The 22,598-nt window shown below is 24.2% G+C and overlaps 1 non-coding gene across 1 annotated transcript; it reads right to left on the bottom strand.

Moving 5' to 3' along the window:
* Positions 1-389: 389 nt before the first annotated feature.
* Positions 390-461, bottom strand: TRNAT-UGU (transfer RNA threonine (anticodon UGU)). Its single transcript has one exon. It is a non-coding gene; the product is annotated as a tRNA-Thr (tRNA).
* Positions 462-22,598: the final 22,137 nt, after the last annotated feature.

Below are 22,598 nucleotides of genomic sequence, written 5' to 3'. Positions count from 1 at the left end.
TCCATATTATTTTAACTTTAATATTTTATTGAAAAAAATCGGAAAATTTTGTATTAATTAATATAAATAGATTTTCACAGATAATTAAAACAATTATTTTTGATTTATGGATAAATAAAATTTTGATTTAGAAAAAAATAAATAATCTAAAACAAACAGGATTTAAAATCAAAAATGGATTTCTCATCTAATTGTAAAGCAACAGTTAGATTTTTTTGAATGGGTTAATTTTTAATTTATATTTTTTGTGACAGATTGTGGGATATGATTTTTATATATGGTGAAACCTCAAAATTGCTTCTTAATAACTTCTCCTCTGCTAAATTCTCATCAAAACAGATAACTTTAAACTCTTATGGATCTAACTTTTATAAAAAAGTGTTTAAAAAAGCCACATGACGGATTCGAACCGTCGGCCTTCAGTTTACAAGACTAACGCTCTACCACTGAGCTAAAGTGGCATGGTCAGGGTGATTTTACATATTATTAATATAAAATAGATGTCGCAAGTCTATTTATAGTTTATTTGTAAAAATTATACTTTAGGACTGCAGGAAAATTGCAATTTATTAGCTTCGAATAACAGTGAAATATAGAAATATAATGTAAGAGAAGAAGAGATACACAAAATAAAGACAAGATATGCTCCTGATGTCATATAAGCTGAGCTTAAAGAAGGATAAATCTGGTATTTTTTTGCAAAATAATTAACCCATAATAAAATTTAATAAATATATAAATCTCTTAAAAACCTGGTAGTTTTACTCTTATTAACACTTTAGTCTGTAATCATAAAATTCATGCCTCAAAAGAACAATCATGATCCATAGGTTCGTAGATTAGCTGTTTAAAATTGGCATACAAATGGGCTTGAAATATGATGAGTTAAAGTCATGTTATAATACAGATAGTGAAATTTCGCACGTAAGTAAAATTTATAAATTTATCTATAATTAAAATGTCTGTTATAAAAAGTATGAAGAAGTTTTATAAGAAATATGGCAATAAAAATTGGACATTGTTTGTCCTTTTAATAAATTAAAGAAGTTATTTGGATGCGAATCCACGCAATATGCTTTTTAAATAATAATACGAGTATAGTATTTCTAATTATCCCAGAATCACAATTGTGTTTCTAGTAAAAATTAAAATATTTTGACTAATTCTCACTTCGGATTTTAAGAAGAATGTATGCAGAAGAGGCCCATATGAAACAACACAGGGCCATTTAAAAAATTTAAAATTGTGGGTAAAAAGTCTTTTAAAATATTATTTTTTATATGCATAAACTATAATAATTTTTAAAAAAACTGAATAAAATATTTCTTATTTATATTCATCAAAAATTGATCGCTAATTTTTTTAAACGTCTGAATTTTAAAATATGCTAAAGTCTAAAAAAATAAAATATTCACATATAAAAAATAAGAATTTTAGTGTCAATACATAATCCATCACAAATACTCCTTTTAAATATGAATACCAGAATGCTCTCAGAAAGGAATTATGGTGAAGTAATTTATAAATTGGGATCTCACTCTCGAATAAGTTTTTCTATTAATTTTATAAATAAGAATATATTACAAAATTTTATGTGTAATTGTGAAAAAAATGTCAGTTATCATTTTTGAATTTAATTAAAATTGATATTTTTTGAATTACTCTAATTTAACAACAAACTTCAGGAAATCAGTTCTTGGTTATATAAAATATAAATCTGAGATAAAAATTCCTTTAACAAATATACATATTTTTTTATAAAAAAAGGATCCGCTTTGAAATAATTTTTAATAATAAAGCCGAAATATTTTTAATTTTAGTTGTTATTGACGATAAATTATAATTTCAGGTAAGTCTCGAATGGTTTTTTTATCCCACAAAGATAATATCATAGAATTATCAGAAACAATTAAAATTGTAAATCTATTCAAAATATATAATTTCGAAAAACAAAAAGGTTTTAAGTGGTATAAAGCGATTATAATCTAAGAAAGCACAATAAAACTGAAAATTGCAATCATACAGGTAGCCTTTTCGCAGCTTGGAAAAATATTTTTTTCTAGAAAGTAAAAAATTCACACCTTGTTGATCTTACCTTAGAATGGGTATTTTCTCGTTTTAGAAGCAAATATTATACTAATTTGGCTCTAGATTAATGGATTAATACAGGATTTTTATGATGTTTTTTTTCCTATCTACACCTAGGGTGCATGGATGTCTGGAAAGGACTAAATAATTGCAAATTATTTTTTTTTATTTTTGATTATGCTGAATTATGTTTTTTTACATGTCATTTGTTGCTGAAAATGTTATTTTCGTATTTATTTGTTTTTGAAGATTTTAGCAGAGAAGTAAAATCATTTTGAGATTTCACAAGCCTGGTATGCGTATAAAAGCTAATAAGAACCGCAAAATCATATAAATAACTATATTTATTATAGAATCGGCTAGAAAGATAACCGATGCATATCTAAATTAAAACTTACATATTTTGAGTCAATTGATCTAAAAAACATTGTATGTAATACATAACAAAAACATCATATAAAATATAATATTGTAAAAATGTATAAGACTAACATCTTATAAATGATTTTTTTCAAAACAATATATATTCACGTGTTAAATCTTGTATAAAATCCGTGATGAAAAATTTTATAGAAATATTAAATTATTTTCTATTGTTAGTAAACACGAATTATGATGCACAAATTTTATACGTAAATAGCTGTATTTTGATATTTCACAACTTTTATATTTATAACGAAAACCGTGTTGAAATAATCCACACGAAAAAGAGCGTTAAATCATTTTAAATATTTGAAACACATAAGAGAAGTTTGTACCTGATTAAAAATATTTATTCATATATAATAATAAATTATTTTTGCAATATTTTAAATAAAAACTACAGCGTTTTTCAGTCATTTTTATCTGACTAACTGCTCAAAGAACGCTCTCACATCCACATGATCATGATATACACATATTTAGGTTATAAACCAAGTATCAACATATAGGTAACGTACGATATATATTATATAGTTATACGAATTACTGGCAGTGAGTAGAAGTATCAAATTAAGTTAAAAAATATAATAAATTATAGTCTTGGATGTAAAATTAGTCATTATGAACACATTAACCTTTATTTGTTAATTGATAAACTCTCTATATGGAAATTTTTTGAATGATATATATGAGGATTGGGGCATAAATAAGCCCCTTGAAATACATATTATATTATAATTATATATAAGCTTATAATATTAGGTTTAATAAAACCAATTCACATTTTTTTAAATGTGACGTACATGAGGAATTTCACCTTTATAGATATAGTGAAAAAACCATTTTTATAATTCTTCCATTTAATTTTTGGATTTTATAATACACCTATTATTGAACAATAGGCGAGTCTATATCTTCATAGTATAGTTTTTTTATCATATTGCATATTTTTCGAAATATTATTTTCCTTGTGTGAATTTTACATTAAATATATTGCTTGATCATGAGCAAATATAATATATCGTTTAAACTTGGTCGGTATTTATAAAAACTGACATTTCGTTATTATTATAAACAAATATATATAAATATTTTTAATGCAATAAAAAAAATTTAGCTTGTAAGTTTATAAAAATTATGAAACAATAATAATCTTTTAATAATTCTAACTAAACATTCATAATAGAAATATTCTGTAGGAAGAAGTAAGAAATATATAATATCTATCTTTTCATAAAAAATGTTATTTATCAATTATATATGGTGTGTTTAAACCTTTTAGTAACTTTATAGCTCTAAATTAATTTTCTTTTCTTGGTAAAAAAATATTATGGATGTAGAAATGATGAGAACATGATGCTGTATATCAATTCTTTACGGATTAATTCACATATTTATATTTTTTGGATTTTATGAAGCTTTTTACGTTTTAGAGTAAAATAAAAGAAATTGTCTAAAAACGTAAAAATAAAAACCTTTAAACTTGATTATGCTCTATTTAATGGAAAACAAATATAAAAAAAATAGACTGATAATGGGATAAGTACTGGTTTCATAACATAATTATAATAGATATATACAATATTTAATAGTATATCACAATAAGCAATAAATAATTCTGATAATTGAATAAACAAAAAACAACAATAAAGAATATAAAAAAAATATATTTTTTGGATCAATCTATCTCGTTGAAAAAAATCTCAAAACCAATTTAAAATTGTAAAGAAAATATCAAAAGACATAAGGGTAAGATTAACCCTGAACACCATTGAGAACGAAACATACAACATCATAGAGATAGAAATAAATCAAAATGCCTCTGAAGTATCTTAATTGTTATATTGAAGAAATCTCATTATATTTTATATATAAAAGGAATTATAACATACGCATATTTGGCCACTCAGATTCAACAACACTCAATTTTACGCTGCATTTTAGAAAGATTTTTTAATTCATGAATATATAAGATGAAATTTAGATGTATAGGATTAAGCAGATATAATAAAAATTATTTTAGCAATGCCTAAGTGTATTTTTAATTATCTTTAACACATCTATTTACATATTTTGAAGGTTTAATTACTATTTACAAACTTCTGTATATTAACGGTCTAAGAACTCGTATATAGAGCTCATGCTCATTAAAAAAATAGGGTATCACGGTAAGTCATATTTAGTAATTATATACATCAATTAAAACTAATGTTTTATCGATAAATTTTCATCTCTTACTTATGTACCCGCAATTTACATTCAATTATATCAAATTAATAGAAAAAGACCCATAAAAAGGAGAAAGAAATTTACATTTATCATTAAATAATAGGATAAAAATAATTTTACAATTTTAACTGTATTTTTTTCAGAAGATAAATTAAAAACATATGAAATTATTTTACTTAAAAATCCATTTAAACCAACTTATATAAATATTAGGTTCAAAAATGTTTTTTTGCATCTTTTAAGCATTAAAATTAAAAAAGAGGCTCCTAATCGAAAAATAACAATCACTTATAGAGGAAATTTTGAGCGTAAAAATATATTTAACGTCCCCAAATTAAATTATTATATATGAATAGAATAAAACATATTACTCTGACAACAGTTTAATATATAGGAGAGAAAATAAAAACACATTATTTTTCAAGTCTAAACTAAAGAAGTGTTTTAACTCTTAACATGTGTTTGATCTTTTATAATATAATTGAGATACTAAAAAATGTAATTTATATAATTAATAGCTTTCAGATGGTTTAATAAATCAAGTGTTGTCTTATCATTATAGTTAAATTTTATCATAAAACAGTTTTATATTGTGTTGGTGTGTTTTTTTTTACAAGAAAGTAATTGAAAAATAATAATTATTATTAATAAATTAAAAATATTGTATGAATTATTTTATTTTTTTGCTTTACTTAATCAAAATTCTAGTTTAAAATGATATTAGTGCAAATTAAAAATCAGCCTATTTTATTAAATTTGATTTTTGACAGTTTTTTATTTCTATTTATTTTCAATTTTAGGTATATGATGAAATTTTCAATACAAATGTTGCATATATACAATGTTGAGACTCACTAACGAAATAGACGTTGCAATATGTAATATTTGTTAAAACTGTCGTTTTATGTATTCAGAAAAATATTAGCGATATAGTATATAGTTAAAGAGAGGAAATTCATATTTTTTACAATCTTTTAAATCAGTTCAATTATATTTGAATTCAAAAGCTAAAGAAGCCATTTTTAATCTATCTAAAATGATAAAAAGTGGTTTACAAGTCTAATATTTGACAATATACATATTTTTATCTTTTAAGATTGGTATTCATAAATATTTGAGGTTTTATTCCCTGAGCTAAAGAAATAAAAATTATAAATTATATATAGACACAAAAAAATAGCAACACAGATTAAAAACTTGATTTAAAACGATAAAAAATATAATTTAGAAGACCATAGTACAAAATTGGAGTTTTAAACATAATATTATATAAGATAGAATAATCTATTTCATTGCTTTACATCATATTTTTACACTTCTTATAGCAATTTATATGTATATTTTTTTAACCTGTTCAATAATTAAATATTACTGCTTTTTCATGTTTTCTTATAAAATAAAACAAGCCCTAACAGAAAAAAAAATAAATTTATCAAACTAAATAAAAAAAATTGAATTTTATTCATGTAAATTTCATATATTATTTGATACTTTGATATCTTTAGAACATATTTTAAACAAAAAAAGTGTATCGTATGATTTTTTTGAAAAAATTATTGAACATTATCCTATAGATTTAATATATTATTTCGATAATTTTTTAAATACCTTTTTTAATCAGTAAAAAAATAAAAAATTATTTTATATTTTTATGCATAAATTTTCGTTTTATGCTTATTTTCAAGATATCTAAATTTCGATATAAATCTAGTCAATTATACATGAAACTCCATGAATACCACATAAAAACCATATATGTTGTAGTTCTATTAAATTTATATACGCGTGGATTTTTTTACAAGAACTAATGTTCAATAAAATATTCATCGATTGCTATGACTGTAATAGAAGAAAAAACCAATTTTATTTTGCTTTTGAATAATATTTTGACATAATAACAACAGTATAACGTTTTGAGAAGCTAAAAATAGTAAACAATGTTAAAATTCGCAAAATAATATGATTTTAAGTTAAATAAAGTAGCATAACATATTTAAAAATCAAATTTATCGAAGAACTATCTTAGAAAAAAAAGAATGATGATTATATAAATTCATAGCATACTAAAATCGTGCATGCATAAATTATAAGCTCAATAATAGATAAATATTTTTAAGCTTATTGCACCTCGTTATTAGATATGAAATAGCTGCAATTTTTATAAAAAATGAATTATTTTACAAAACGTATGAGTGATAACAAAATATATAATTTAATGAGGTGTCAATATTCAAATTTCTTATTAAATTAGAATAAATTATAAGCTTTTTTATCCGAATAAAGAAACGCAAATATGTGCTATATTTTTACTGCAATCGGGATTATTTTTTTTTAAATTTTTTTAAAATATTCGTGGGCTTTTTTACATTTTATCTTGTTCCAAACGTTGTTGTATCCGGAAAAAAATTATCATATTCATCAATAAGCATTAATATTTTGAAAAGGTATATGGTTGTTGTTTCGATATTATATTTTACATAAATTTGTCAAATTAATAAATAAATATTTTTTACATATATTCAAAGATGATGAAATAAAAAACAAAATTAGCTCCTCAGTAATTTTTTCAACGTGCCATACTGGGTTATTTCAGCATGATTATAATGCTTGTTGAATCATATTATAAACTAGAATTTGTTTGAAAATTTTACGACAAAGATGTCGAATCAAAATCATGATATTCTTAAGCTAAATTAAATTTTTAATGTAATATGTTTTACTTTTGTTCATAAAAAGACATTCCGATGCAATTTTCGTAGATAAATAGACTTAAGTAATTAGATAAAATTTTTATTAGTTTTAGATTTTTAAATTACCATTAAATTATAAAAAAAGAACACTTTCGATCACCATATAAACTATTTTAGAATTAATGCCTAAAAATTACTATATAGTTGATTTTTAAGGAATTGTATTATCTGAAACTAAACATTAATTTTCACATAACTTTTTTATGCAATATGTATTGTAGTTTGAGGTAAATATAATAGCAAACATATTTTTTCTGTTTATTCATACAGAAATATGCTAAATGCAATTTTATATAAACAAATATTTGTATTTGTATGGATATTATTGAAAAACATTAATAAAAACATACAAATTCTTAAAAAATTCAAGTGCAAGCAATTTTATAAAAAAGAAAATATTTTTGATTATTCGAAAAATATATTGCAGTTAAAAACAATCTTTCTAAAAAAACCATTAAATTATGGGGAAAATAGATTCCAACTAAAAAACTTATACGTTGTGAAAAAGAGGAATTTTAGTTATAAAAAACTGAAAATGATTTTTTAAAGAAGATTATATTTTATTTTAATATTTTTGGTGGAAGTAGATAGGTTTATTTTTAAATAAACTTAGATTACAACAAAGTGGTCTAACAAATTAGTAATATGCATTTCTGGTCATAAGAAAGATAAATTAAAACGAGAAATTCCCTATAATTTATAATACAGATAAATATCATAATTTCTATTAATATTTAAAATAAATTTTGCAACTGAGTTTATAATAGAAATACGGAACTAAATGCGATAAAAAAATCAAAATTCTGAATATGATAATTTCTTATTGATGCAAGAAAAGCAATAATTCTATTCTGTACGAATAAGAACTAAAGCATCAATATGATACAAAAAATAAAAAAAATATAAATAATATGCTTTTAAAATATAAGTGAGTCCAGAAAATATGTTTAGATCTAAAAAAACTCATATAAACTATGCTATATAAATTAAATTTATTATAATTTTAAACAGTAGTTTTAAAACAGATCAATCCTTTTCCAAAACATAAAACTTCAAAAATATTTTTTTAATGGTCGTAATTTGGTTGTTTTTTATCAGAAAATATAAAAAGAACCACATAAAATCCTATTAATTTCATATTAAGGCAATAGAATAACTTTTGATATTTTTTTGAAATAAAAGCCCAAAATATCGTAAATTCTTTGCAAAAGACAGGAATTCAATCCTAAACTTTTATATTAAGGCAATAGAATAACTTTCGATATTTTTTATGAAATAAAAGCCTAAAATCTTGTAAATTCTTCGCAAAAGACAGGAATTCAATCCTAAACTTTTATATTAAGGCAATAAATAACTTTCGATATTTTTTATGAAAAAAAGCTTAAAATCTTGTAAATTCTTCGCATTAGACAAAAATAGGAATAAGTTATTTCAATAATTAAAAATATTGAATTTACAGTTAAATATAAATGGTGAATAAGCAATTCCAATAAGATAAATCCATTATATTTTATGAAATAATTATTTTAAATTGGTAATACAGAAATTGTTAAAGAATATAGAAATATATTTTTCTCCCAGGTCAATTAAAAAGAATATCAAATATTTACGTGGCGGTGATTTGCTTATCATTGTTTCACAAACCCCAGATTTAATAAAAGTTTTGAATAAAAGTTTTAGAATCCAAAATGGGAAAGAGTAAAGACAAACCAGATCTTAATAGGGAAAATGGAGATGGTACCGTATATGTTGACCGAAACGAAATAGAATATAGTATAGATAATGTAAGTTTACGAGAAAAAGTAAATATAGATGAATCAAACAATGTTGTCTGCCAACCGTGTATTGAAAACGCTTATTTAAAAAGTTATAATAATTTAATAATGAATAAGTGTCTTATTGATGGTGAATATAAAAATACAAATAGTGGCAGTCGGGGTGATGACTGTTTCACCCTGGATATTAATTCAAAAAAAATTAATATTGTCAAAGAAAAAATTTGTTTGATTGTGGAGAATATTTTTTGTGCTGATCCAGGTGAAGTAGAAATAAACAATAGTGTTTATGGTTATAAAAATATAAATTTAGAAAGTGAAAGGGAAGTTTTTGAGCTTAATGATTTAAAAAACGATGATGAATATAATGCAGGTTTTAGAAACGGATTAGAACGCGAGAAAACCTTGTTTAAAAATGAAAATGAATGCAGTAATGGCTTTGAGGGTGAGTTAGCGAATGAAATAATAAAATTCGAAAACTTTAAAAACAACAATAAATGCAGCAATGGCTTTGAGGGTGAGTTAGCGAATGAAATAATAAAATTCGAAAACTTTAAAAACAAAAATAAACGCAATAATAGCTTTAAATCCAACTCAGAAGAATACAAAGGTCTATTTAATAACTGTAAAAATATAAATGAATATAAAACTAGCCACAATTTAGAGAAAGATGAGGAGCCAACAATTATTTGTGCACCTGTTTATACGAAAGATTATGTTAGGAATGAAGTAGAAAGCATTGAAAGCAGAATCAATGAAGATATAAATAGAATACAGGGTAATGATGATGTTAAATTTAAGATTTTGAATTGTGCGAGAATCCCTGTATACACAAAAGTCAATAATAACGCTTATTTATATAAAAAAGAAAAAAATACTAAAATAAATAGGAATCAAGGTTTTGAAATAAAAAATAGCAAAGTGATAAAAGACAATGAATACATGAAAATAGAAGATAATCGGCTTCTCGAAAGTGAATATGCTGAAATTGAGAAAACTGATTGTGTAGATACCAAAGAAATTGGGTATTCTGTTGAGAGTATAAAAAACCCAGTCTCTGAAGGCAATAAAATGATAGCAAATGAAATAAAAGGAATTAAAAAACCACAGAAGGTAGATACCAAAGAAATCAGGGATACCATTGAAATTATAAAAGATATAGACACAGAAAGCAACCTAATAATAGCGAATGAAATCATAGAAATCAAAAAAAGCGAAGATGTGTCCGCAGATGTATTATTGAATAATTATTACCATGATAATACCCCATTTAACCTTAAAAACACAACTTTATTGGCCAATAATCAATCAACCTATACAAATCCCAAAAACTTAATAAATATGCCCCAAATCACACCCACAATGTTCGAAAAATCAAAGAAAACACCACAAACAAAATTAAAAAGGATTACAGACCAGCTAAGCAACATAAACCTATCAGTTCAAATATACAAAACATTTAAAAGCTGTTTTAACGAAACAAACACACATATCGGCAATTTACATGATTTGAATAAGCAAATAAAGGATATTGATAATGAATTGAAGTTTTTTGACATTATTGACTTGTTTTGGGAATGTGGAAATGAAGGATTTTTGAATGCAGATTATCAAATTCTTGGAAGTGCTATTGTAGAATGCAGAAAATCTATAGGTTATTTTGAATCTGTTTTGAGTTCCTGTGGTTATGGTAAAGGAGTTAACGAAAATTTGATGAATGGGGAATTTAAAGATTCAGAAAAGAACGACAATGGTGGATCAGAAGAATTACAAAATAAAGATAATACTGAATTTAAAGATTCACAAAATAAAGATAATATTGAATTTAAAGATTCACAAAAGAAAGATAATAGTGGATCAAAAGAATTACAAAAAGTAGAAAATACTGAGTTAAAAGATAATAATGAGCCGCAGTATTTAAAAAACAAAATTAATGATATAAAAAATATGAATGGTAAAAATGATTTAAAAAAGAAAGACAATATTGAATCAAAAGATAATAACGAGTCAAAAGAAACAACTAATTTATTCAATGACATAAACAATATGAATGATAATAATGAGTTAAAAAAGAAAGATAATATTGAATTAAAAGATAATAACGAGTCAAAAGAAACAACTAATTTATTCAATGAGAGAAGCAACATGGTTAGAAATAATGTATCAAAAGATTCAGGACATGATAATGACAATATAATCATACCCAGTGACATGAAAATTACAGATAATAATGTTCATTCAGAAGACACGAAACGCGAAAATAATGGACAAAATATTGTGTGTGATAAGATTATATACGATAATGCACTCAGTAATATTATTTCGAATGATAAACTGGATATTAAAAACAACAATACTGAAATAAATGATGCACAAACTGAAAGCAGTGATATAAGAATAGTAAATGAAGTGGAATCAGATGATATAAAAAATAATTACATTAACTATAATATTGAATCTGGTGATATAAAAAAAATAGTTGACTCTAACGGTTTAACAGAGAAAGAAGATACCATAAATGATACAAAAGAAAAGATCAAAATAAGCACCAATATAAATATTAACGAAAATATTAAAACCGATATTGATAATGATATTAAAACCGATATTGATAATGATATTACCACTGATGTAGATAATAGTTACAATAGAAATATAAACAACGTTATAGACAACAGTGACAATATAAATATCAAAACCGATATCGATAACAATATCAAAACCGATATACATAGCACAGACACTATAAATCTTAACGACAGTATCGACAGCGATTTTAACAAAAATATCAACACCAATGTGAATAATAGTGTCAATATAAATACCAAAACCGGTCTAAATAACAATATTAACAACAGAAATTACATAAACATCAACGAAGAAAAGAATAATGAAGCATCAGCATACCTCAAAAAATCACAAACAATACTAAAAAAAATAACACAAATTTTACTTCTAAGGACATCACAATCACTAAAAAAAGATCCAAACATTTTACTAAAAAGCAAAGAAATGTTTAAAGCCATAAATCTACTACAACCATCCGAAATACTAAAAGTAAAATACAATTACCTCCGTATCAGAAAATCAATAATATGCACACAAAAAGATATAGTATTCGGAAAAATTAAATCGGACTACAAATATATTTGCACTACACTTTTACTTCTCATAAAACAAGAAGCTTTTATCTTTTTTTCTATTTTTGATGATGAATGCTTGTGGTTTGGAAAGAATGGCTTGTTTGAAAAATTTATGGAAAGCTGCTTTCGAAATTTGTTTGTGGATTGTGGATATGGCCTTGATAAAATTAAGATTATTAATGCGGAGTGTATGGAAACGGAAAATAGTGTGAGATTGGCTAGTAAAAAAATCAATTCAGATCTATTTAATACTCTGAGGGGGAGTCAAAAATATTCGCCCGGAAACGAACATATTATTGGCAAGAAAATTAGTTCAATTCCAGATAGAAAGATAATGGAAAATAATGAAACGAACATAGATTTTACCAAATACAAAGGGATTAATTACAATAAAGACAATAAAGTAGGAGAAAATAATAAGTTGGATGATGATTATATGAATACAGGTAAAAAATGTATGAAAGAAGAGAATAAAAATTCAATTCCAGACAATATGCTCGATTCTATTCATACTATATCACAAAAAAATCGTACCAATAGTAATGATGAAAAGGGAAAAGGTGGAAAGGATAATTATCTTGGAATGTTCGATAAAAATGAATTCAATGCTATTTGTAGACTCATTCTAAATAACATTCTTGAAAAATTAAACAGTGCGATGGTAAATGAAGAGAATGAATCGGGCGAAAGCGTATTCGAAATTTAAAAATTAAAAATGTATTTCTCTAATATGCAAAATTTTTATAAGGGTTAAGTAAGTTTCTCACTTTCAGCTACTGAATCGTAAGTGGCCTATCTGTAGCAAGTCAAAACTTCTTAATACATCTTCCGTTGATCTTTCTTAAAAACGAAATGAGTTCAAATGGATTGAAATGATATCATATATTATTTATTTTAGGGCTGAATTTATTTTTATAATTTTAATTTTTGTTCTCAAGCACAACATGCTTGATCTTTCGTGCGCACAGCGTTTTTATTTTTCGGGTATTACCTCCTCTCTGAAGTCTTTTTCAATGCCTAGCTCGGTTCAATGCCTAGTAGTTCAGGGTATTTTCTCAATCCAAAAGCTCTATAATATAAATGTATGCTCTTGTTTAAATTTACGCTTAAATTATAATTTTTTTATTTAATCATACATACTATTTTTTTTTGAATAAGGCGTGATTAAATATTCGAATAATATTTTAATGTAACTTGAACTTCGACCTTAAAAATATCGTTTAGAACAAGATTTCAAATACACGTTTAATAAGTAAACCCTGGTAATATAAACGTTCTTTTCTTTATAGGTTTATTTTGGTACGTTATTTTAGATTTCGTCTTTAAGCATAACCTGATTGATTTAACGTGTGCACGACATATTTTTATACTCTTCATAAATCCTCTCCGATGCCTCTCTTTTTTTCAAGTCCTATTTTTTAGTAACCCCTGGAACATAAATTAAATTAATAAACCCAAATAAATATATTATTTTAGTCTGTCACAAATAACCTTTACATGAATAAAGATTAAAATATTTTTTCTATTTTTCTACCTACAAGAATATATTTACATATTATTAATCACAATAGAAAATATTCTTGTGTTAGTAAAGGAATTAATTATTTATAATTAACTTATTCGCGTATATAATTCATAACGAACATCAAACAGACATATTATCAATGTTCAAACACCTAGTCATAGACATAATCTATATAAAATTCTAAAATGTCTAATAACCAAAATAAACCCGTTAATTTACACTAAAAAAGAAGCAACAAAAGAATTATATATTATTTATTTAGATCTACCATCAATTATTTTAACATACATGCACATGAAATATAAAAAAATTCTCTGATTAAGGAATTCTTATTTTTTCCCTTTTTTTCTAGATCACGTGTTTGTGTGTATAATAAAAATGTTGATAAATTTTAGAAATTGAAATATCAAAGACAATAAACTCTAATTTAAAAAAATTATTATATTTTCTTAAAATTGACTTATAGACAATAACATAATGATTTAGAATATGTTTTGAATTTTTTTATGTTTCTGGTCATATTGGTAAAAACCGAATACGATAATAATTTAGAAATCAAATAAAAGGAAACTGAATATGCTGTATTTTATTTATGGGCATATAAGATCTTCACTATTCATTTTTTTTCGAGTAAAAACTTCGATTTCTCGATATATTATTTGGAACATGCGACTTGCGATCTAATCATATCAAGAATATTACCGCATGGATTTTTTCCCATCATGTTGCATAATTCAAAATATTTACCATTTATATTTTTTATAAAGCATCTTGCACAATTGGATTCGATTTCGGGGTTTCTAATATATGAATTACGTATTTTGTGTTCCCTTCGTCTCATGTTAAATAGCTTATGGTGGTTTAATTTTACAGTATGTTTAATTTAAGGAAGATATTTTGCTAATACATCATGTATTCACAGATAGTAATTTTAAACATTTGTCAGATTATAAATATTCATTTTTCAATTATTATTAATGCAATTAAATCTTCTGTTTATAATATAAATACAGTAAACCTTGCGAAGTTTGACATAAAAAATATTCCTGTATTCACTTTTATATCTTGCAGTTTGTTTTCAATAATTTCTTGAACCGAGTGCTTCCTAATATTAAAAGGAGATTTTGAATTTTATCTTTCTTTTAATATTAAATTTGGGCAAATGAATATTCATTTATGACTAATTTGATTATTATTTATTTAATTTGGTAGGAAAATCTATAGTTTGCTCCATAAAAAGATTTACTAAAATCTACCTATCTGATTAATTATATTATAAATAAACCTAAGTTCATCCTTTTTTCAAGAATATTCATTCACATTTTTACTCAATTATATTGTCCCTGTCTAAGCTTCAATTAATAGTAATAAAACCTCAATATATGAATAAAGTTATTTTGTGACCATCAATCCCATATTTGTATTTAGGCTCTAGTTAGCATTACTAACACTTCAATTTATGACTTAAAATACTTTACAACCGCATCATTTCATTTTATGCCGCAAATACGTTTTTAAATAATTTTTTAACCAAATTTTATCTCAAAACTATATATTTTTCCCATCCAGCTTAATTTAATGGTTTTTCGAGGACCGATTCTATCGATCATTTTCAAAGAGCTTCGCATTTTAAATCCTCTTTTCAAGACTATAATATTTAGAGTATTACCAACAGTAAAATAGTTTGTATACAGGGCTCAATATTATATGTAATATAGTTCCTTTCATATACCTTGGTGATATTATTACACAAAACCATCCAATACCAGGACATACAATATAATTTATCACGGACTTAAATATTCATATTTTCGCAGATATAAACAATATAATCTTTGCTTCTTGCTCACAAAAACTTTAATATCATATATACTTACCGCGCAGATTATGATTAATCTAATGTAGTTCTTCTTTTTAATGTAAAAAAAAGGCATGCTCGTCACTTTAACTTCCATAAATGCAATTATTTGGCAATCACTATATTACATATTCATTTTTAATAGATTCTTGAACTCAAGTTAAAGCGAATTTCTCTGTTTTTCTACAATTATATTATATTGAGTGCAAGAAATTTAGACATTTTATAATTTTATTCTGTTTATAGTAAGACTGCGTATTAAAATTTTTTATTTTAATTTATCTTCCAGGTTATCGAATGATTTATATGATTAATATATGAAAAGAAATCTTGCTTTTTCTAAAAAGAAAATATTTTGATATATAAAATAAGTAAAAAGCTTTTTTAATTGTTTTATCTTTATAATACATCCATTTATAAGATAATTAAGTATTTTTTTATTTTTAACAAAACTTACACTTTTTGCTTATCTATCAGTGCTTATATGCCCACATTTTTGCTGCTATATTTTAATTTGCTGTATATTATTAGCAACAAGTATATTGAGAGCCTCTATATTATATCTTCAGCATTGTTAGTTTATTAGAGATCGAGCCTCTTCAACCAACAGTGCGTTTTTTTGCGGATAGATAATCTTTTCGTATTGTAACAATTTTATCAACACGCAGTCAGTTTATTTCTTTCATAATATTTTATTTTATTTTTGGATTACTCTACATGAATTCGATTTTTCATAAATACACTTCTTACCCCATCATAAATTTTTTTTGAAATAAAAGGTCACAGTTTTACCAATCCCACATGATAATTAATTGATATTTTTATAAAAAAATCCTTTTATTCGATTAAATATTGCCATTATGCTGCATTTTGCATAAATTCAAACTTTTAATAAAAAAATTTCTTGTTTTTTTCGTTTTCCCCGGGGTATGGTCTTATAATATTCCTGTTTATCTTTTCACACAACAAAATCAATGTATTATTTACATTTTATAGCGATTAAGGGCTATCTTTTCTCTACTCATCATAATTTGTATATTTTTAAAATGCTTTTTACCTTTCTTTATTAATTTTAGATTTATGCTGTCTTGTTCCGATATATTTATTTCGTCTTTTTAACAGAGCGAATATTTCTGGATGTATTTTAAAATAATTTTTCTATAATTTCGCCTAACAAAATAGTGTTTATGGGCATATATGATTTTTAACTATTTGGATTTGTTCATTTAAAAATTTATATTGCTTTATAAACAGGTTTGCTTATACTCTATCATATTTATCATCAATGCAATATTTTTCTTTATATGCTTTTTAATTCATAAAATTTAACATAAATTATTGTTAATGTATATGCTTCCGCTTCAATCTGCATTACCAACACCTTAATATATAACTTATGGTATTTCCTGACCACAACATCCCATATATGACTTATCGTACTATTCGTGGACTGGATTTTAAATTGGGAAGAGATTTTTTTCTGATAGATCATGGTTTGTTGCACTCACATTTTCAAAATTAGTCAGGTCATCAAATCTCGTTATCCATATTTATATTTTGTGTGATATAATATAGCTATATTTTCTTTGTAACTAAAATCTAATTGATCGCCAATACCAAATCAGTGAACTTAATATAACATAGAATATCTTTTTTTTGATTAAATATCATTTTTTACGTGTTTTACAGGTAATAATGACATAGATAAAATTTAAATGTGTATAACTATATTAAATATACAACAAAATTCAACCACTGTGAAAATATAATATATGTAAACGCGTAAGTTGTCAATTTTTAGTTTGCATATGTACATATTGTATACAAAGTTTCAAGTATAACAAAAATTATATAATTCATTCGAATATTTTGAGAATTTCTGCTTAAGATTTATTATTTGCCAGAAAGGTAACAAACATGTGCCTAATATAGCAAATAAATTAATGAATTTAGAAAACTATAAAGAATTATATGTTTATATCATCAAATGTGCATATAAAAAGTTATATAAACTCAAACAATATCCTATAACATACTTTAATCATTTAAAAATTAAAAAAAAAAAATTAACATTCATCGTAAAATAAGAAAAGCAGACCATCAATATAATGCCAAAATCCTTATACATTCTTTTTATCTGGTAAAAGTTAATTGCTTTAAGATAATTTAAATAGAACATTATTAATCAAATTTAAAAACCACGAGCAGTATTCACTAAAATATTAATAAACAAGAGTAGTGCATATAGAACACAAGATTATTGCTTTTCTTAATTTTCTTTTCGAGAGCTATTTTCATAATTATCAATGGCTATTAAGAAAAAAGATTAATACCAGAATACGCCCTCTTAGAGGCGTGATTATTGCGTCTTGCGGACATATAATAATTACATCAACGAAAATCACGATAAAACTATATTTAAACCAAACTGAACCACTTAATTATATATCGAAAGATTTTACAAGAATAAGGCCAAATAAAATCTCAGTATAATTTTATTCGTCCTCTTCCATTAAATAGTAATATAGTGAGAGATGAGCTCTTATTTCCATATCAATATAATTATCGCTAAATTGTAGTAATTTTTCCATTAAAAACCATATTTTTTTTTCAATCAAGAATCGATTTTCAAAGAAAAAATTATATAATAATAAAAATATGGTTGGAATTTAAGGTATAATTCGTTTTGTAAGGCATAAATTTGGAAACTTACCCAAATTATATAAGCTCTTCATCTTATACTAAATATTTTCACGTCTAAATTTTTTTTTGTCATAAAAATAATAAAGCCTTTTTTTTTAATTTAGCATCCACCAACAGATGCACTGAACATAATTTGCTATATTTTCATCACATATCATGAAATAAGAAAATTCAAATCTTAAATTCACACTTACAAGTGTTATATAAATATATTTAAATTATTTTAAATGATTCGGCAAAATCATTCTAAATATTTATGCGGTTTAAGCTTCTCTAAATTGATCTCTTATTAATAGATAAAAAACGAAGATCGAATAATCATAAAATTTGAAAATCGTAATTATAACAAAAAAAATACATTCAATATTTTTTCGATTTTTTCTACAATTTTTTTGAATTTATTTTTATTTGAGGGGTTGCAAGAGTTAGACTAAAATGCATAGATTAAAAATATAATAATATAAATAGTACTCGACATAGATTTTAAACCCAAAAAAATTCTTTTAAATCAAGAAAATTAAACGCTAGAAAGCTACATCTTTTCGAAAATATACATACCAATAATAAACTCTAAACAATTATTCATAATTTTATTGAAAAACTAAAAATGCGCATATATTAAAAATAAACAGATTTAACTCTGTTTTAAAACTGATTCGATATATCTGATACAATTGTGAGAAAAAGTTTGATATACAAATGAAACAGAACAAATCATAATCATCTATTAAACACCCCAAAAACCAGAAATATAAATATAAAGAATCATTTTTACAATATGCCACAGAAATACACTTTAGAAATAAACATATCTCAAAACAAAAAAACGTTCGAAACACCGACAGAATATGAAATAACAACAATAACTGATTTACCGCAGTTTCCTAAGAATTATAGCATAGTATCAAGAAGATATAAACAATTTCATTCGTTACACAAGAAAATCGAACAATTATATAAAAAAGATAAGAATAAAAAAGAGAAAGCTGATTTGTTTAAGTATCTTCCTGATTTCCCGCCTAAAAAATTGTGGAGTAGTACATCCCAAAGTGTTATTTCTAACAGAATATCCATGTTCTCTAATTATTTTAAATTTTTGGCTGATGTTGTAGTCGATAATCCAGAAGAAATTTGGATTTCCGAACTAAATAAGTTTCTTATTGAAGAAAACTATTAATTATAATTAAAATATCACCAAAAAATATGTTCACTAGGTTTTGAAAAAAAATTTATTAATTTTATTTATACTTCGTATTGTATCTGTTGGCTTTGTAATTATAAGAAATTATTGGATTTAAATAGACATAAGTATACATTTAAAATATTGTATTATGATTTTCATAAAAAAATGCTATCACATATCCAAGTAACTTTTAAAAACATATATTTCTATTTAAATTACAAAAAATAAATGTTTTACTTCCATTGTAATTTTATAAAAAATAAATACGAAAAAAGTCAGGGTAACACAACATTTCGAGAATTTTTATTGTTTTCTTAATTAATATAATATCCAAAGAATTTATTGATTATATTGGATTGTGGAATTATTGTTTTTCAAAAGGACTTTCTTTAAAAATATTTTGTTTGGGCACATGAAATGATGATAAAGCTTCAAAAAAATTCATGGCAATAATTAAACGGCATTTATTTTTGTCTTTTTAACTCAAAATTTATTGCAGATTCTTAATGAACATGCACCTTGAATTCATGATTATTTACCAAAAATTATAAAATATTATTTAATGAAGTGAAAAAATTATCAGCTAATATATATTAAATAATTTAAACAGCAATTCATTTAATGATAAAAGTAAGAATTTTCGACCAAAAATGCTGTTTATAAGCATTGTTATATAATCAAAACTACCCGGATTTAAAAGGTATGAGAAGTTTTCATTCAATGTTTTAAAAACAGGAAACTTGCATGCGAAAAATTAGTTTGTTAGAAAGTATTTATAATGCAACCAATTTTCTGGCATTAAGAACATTTATTTTCAAATGAAATTGAAATAGTTTATAAAAATGAAATGAAGTTTTCTAAAATAAGCATATAATTAATAGTTTTACTTTGAAGTAAAACATTTACTTATTTATGAAAGCTAAAAAAAAACATGCTTAATTTCGATTCAAAAGAAAATTATTATTTAACAACCATTCAATAATACAAATGTCTTTTCAAGAACTTCCATAAAAAAGCATACCGTGGCTTTGTCTATGCAAGTAGAAAATCTTTTAATCTTATCCTGGCAAAAATCATCAACGGATTTCAGAAGATCTAGCATTTTCCCCCCGTTATCATCGAAATTATAAAGACAATGGATTTTTAAAATACGACTAGAGATCCCTAAGGCAATTTCTTCGAGTGAGAAAGGAGATTCACATGTTATTTTCTGAATTTTATTTCCATTATATTGTAGTAAAAGATTAGAAACATATTTAGAACATTCATCAATAAAGGATCGGGCATTTGGATCTATAATTTTTGTTTCGAAAAATATATTTCCAATAAAACTTTGTATCTTTGAACAATTTTTTCCTGTGATTGTACAGTATTTTTCATAGTTTAAGTAAAAATGAGCATACATTGGCTTTTTATTCGCAGTATGCATACATTTAAAAATAGCCCCCATTACTTTTCTTATATTTGAAATCGTTATGTTTTCTTGGCTAAGTTTATTTTTTTCTGCTTTCTTTTTGCTAAACCTATTAATGGCCACATATAAACCTGTAGGGTGGAATTTGGATTCAAGTGCATTAACAAATATGGATATAAGATTGAAGTAATTTATCATTTTTTGGAGAAGAACAGAAGAATTGCAGAAGTTAAACGTAAAAGAATGCATTAACCTAGATAAATTCAAGTACTCCGGAATTAATATTTCAAGTGTTCTTTGATTTCTTAGAATCATACTCATAATATCCCACATATATATTATCAACCCAATTTTATCAGAAGTAGATGGTGTATTAATAAAATTAACAGGTAATCTGGACAATTCTTCAAGAACACTACATGAAATTTCATCATAAAATCTAATATTATGATTAAGAATCTTTTTAATGCTGTTATCTGCCAGAGATTTAATAAACAATCCTTTGAAGCTTAAATTTTCTTTGTCTTTTATATCATATGAGGTAAATTCAGTTTTACTATTTTTGAATATATTCATTTGAATTTTGTCAAATCTATAAAGTTCATCTTCTTTTAATAATCTTTTTTGCTGTTCTCTACTAGAATAATACCATATTTTTATTTTATTTTTCACTTTATTTATACCTTTTGTTATTACTTGTTTAGAGTCAATAACACCCTTGTGTTTATTTTTTACGGATTTGTCTGGAAAACAGCTTTTAATAACTTTACTGAAGCACTTTATCTTTTCTTTATTTGATTCACCATGATCCAAATATTTCCTTGGTACTTTAATGTCTCTTTTTGTTCGCTTGGATTTCGTTTTTTCTTCAAACGCTGAACTTTCTGAATTACTAGTAATAGAATCATGCTTTCGCTTTATTCTTTCCGGTTGGTTATTTATTTTATTTTCATGCTCGCTTTTTTGCACTAAATTTTCATTTTTTATTTGTGTTTTGGCAAAAACAATTGGTAATCTCTCTAATATGACAGATACACGCGTATTAAGATTAGTAAAAAATAGATCTTCTCGCAAAAATGAAGGAGAAACTGTTTTCGTATCTTTATAAATCGCCGGAATTTCCATGCAGGTATTTGAAGCAGGGGCTTTTTCATGCAAATATATATCGCTAGCCGAAGTTTCAAATTTCATGTCATATAAGAATTCGTTTGTCTTATTTTGATCCACGACTTCAATCTTATTTCGTTGATGCATTTTCACTGCATTTGTGGCATTCATATTCCCTAAAAATATTATCAAAATAAAATATTTTAGTTCCCAAAAATATGCAAGTTTAGTAATTTTAAACATTGATACGCTTGTAGATTTCAAAAACACTTCATATAGTTTTTTTAATCAATTATAGATTGATATATAAAATCCTCTAATTAAATTTAATTTATCAACGATAAAATTGTTCGTTATTTAATCATTTCAAAGATCATATTTTTTGAATAAATCAGCTGTC

This window comes from Rhyacophila brunnea, unplaced genomic scaffold (genome assembly GCF_057557595.1).
Source record: "Rhyacophila brunnea isolate RB1 unplaced genomic scaffold, BYU_Rbru_1.0 scaffold_81, whole genome shotgun sequence".
Lineage (NCBI taxonomy): Eukaryota > Metazoa > Arthropoda > Insecta > Trichoptera > Rhyacophilidae > Rhyacophila > Rhyacophila brunnea.
Note: the sequence above shows the minus strand (reverse complement) of the source record. Positions and strands in the feature narration are given on the sequence as shown.